This window comes from Protobothrops mucrosquamatus, unplaced genomic scaffold (assembly GCF_001527695.2).
Source record: "Protobothrops mucrosquamatus isolate PMUCROS unplaced genomic scaffold, P.Mucros_1.0 scaffold2617, whole genome shotgun sequence".
In the NCBI taxonomy this organism is placed as follows: Eukaryota; Metazoa; Chordata; class Lepidosauria; order Squamata; family Viperidae; genus Protobothrops; species Protobothrops mucrosquamatus.
The window spans coordinates 211,727-213,795 of record NW_015388671.1 but is presented as its reverse complement, the minus strand read 5'-3'; positions in this window follow the sequence as shown (position 1 = coordinate 213,795).

The window sequence follows — 2,069 nt, the reverse complement described above, 5'->3', positions numbered from 1 at the left end:
GAAAAAGGCTATGAGGCCTAGTCGGGAGCCTTGCAAAACAAAGAAACACGTCTGCTAAGCTTGACTAAGACAAAAAACTGGGGAAGTCACACCCAGAGAGAGGCGTGGCAAGAGTTTTTTTCTTGTCTTAGTTCTGCTAGGCAGGATTGCATAATTAACCCATCCTGTGGACTCTACACCACCATCTGCTGGAGAAAGGGACTGAAAATTAATCAGCTTCCCTAATTTTCACAGGAATCCTTGTACCGAAGTTGTCCTGTGGAGCCCTCAGAGTAACTCCCTCTTGCACACCATTAGGACACTGATGTCTCCCTCATCGGTCCAGCCCCATCTAGAAGCAGTGTCAACCCAAGAGGAAATGGAAATGGAAATATGAACCACCAACCCTAATTTTACTTCCCTTTGAAGTGAAATTCAGTTCTCTGGCTGTGTCAACAAAAAGCACCTTTATCCAGTCAATATAAACATTTCACTACAAATATTTTACTCGGCCATGGTGGCATTTGTTGTTTTTAGCCAGCTGCAATAATCTGATCTTATCTCTTCCATCCCCATAATGTACAGTATACCTGCAACTAAGTCCAATATATATCAGTATATTTTCTCTTTCAATAAGCAATCAGTGAATACTTACTTGGATACTGTAATATACTTTTAAATAAGGGTTAAATGGGCATTCCAACCACTTGTTTTATACTTGATTAGCACATATTTTTAATGTCCATCAAAGTTGGAAGAATTTAAGTTTTTTTTCTTGACTTTTTGCTTCCGATGAAGAGAATTCAACACTTTTACACTGCCAAATGTTATTTGAGAGGAGCTGGCATAAAGATGAACTCTTCCTGTTGGTACCTAAGGAATGGGTGTTAACAGGCAAATAAAAGCAGAAGTGTTTTTATATCTAAATGTCTTTATTGAATAGTGGTATATCCTTAACAAGTCTGATGCCATTAGCAGTGGGTTAAAATGAGATGTTTTAGTTTATCTACAGAGTTGGGTGTATATAAAATAATTAATGAAGCAAATAAATTGTACAGAGGGCCCCAATGTTGAAAGGGGACAGTCTCTCTGTAATACCCAAAGGTTGGGAATCATAAGTTGGCAACTTATCAGCTGAATCCAGACATAATTTCATATTCCTATATTAAAAGTTTATGCCTCCATTTCTTACTTTGTTTCTGGAGGTAAACATGAATGACTGAATGGTACTCCAATTATAGCTGCAAAGGTTACAAAGTCCTTTTTCAAACCCACCATGTGGACAGTTGGCTATTTTCTCACAACATCTGGATTGAAGGATGGGGCTAATGAAGAGATGGAAACCTCTCCAAATCTTAAGAGGAGAGCAACATAGCTTGGTCCTAAATCATTCCTATTCAGAGCAAGTCTAAAGAGAGATGAGAAGGAAAAAACCCAATACTATCGGCTGGGAAATTCTGAAATAGTTTTGCTGGATTTCTTCCACTTCCTCCTATTATTATGTAAACTGAGGCACAGCTACAGAGCCTGGACGAGCTTGCGCCAAAATAATCGTAATGCCCACCTTCTACCTCACCCTGCAGCATTCTTGCCATGAGTGAAATTTGAATATCGGTTGTATTCTGCAATTCCAGCACCCAGCCATCAGACCAGAAGTGGAGAAATAAAATACAATGAGCAGGCATCACTGTAGAGAAGAGGGGTTTTTTTCAGTTGTGGGGAGAAGGACAATTTCTTTGGGCTCAGCTATGCCCCACATTCTCTTTATTTTGATCACCGTAATAATTTGTTTCAGTAGTCTTTTTTTTTTAATGCTGCTCGGTACTTCCCACCCACCCTTTTTGTAAGCACGACCTACACCACCACCCCAACCTATCAGCAGGCAGGGAACGCAGTGCTTCAATTTGGCTTTCTATCCCCACAATGCAACTTCCCCAGCGAAGGGGAACAGAAGAATTCCAGGGCTAGGAGGATTCATACTGGTTCTCCTGCCCCTCTGACCAAGATCCAGAAGCCCCATCCCCAACATCACATGAGCCATGATTTTTTTTCACCCACCCAACTCCCCACAGTTCATCCCCCCCCTCCAA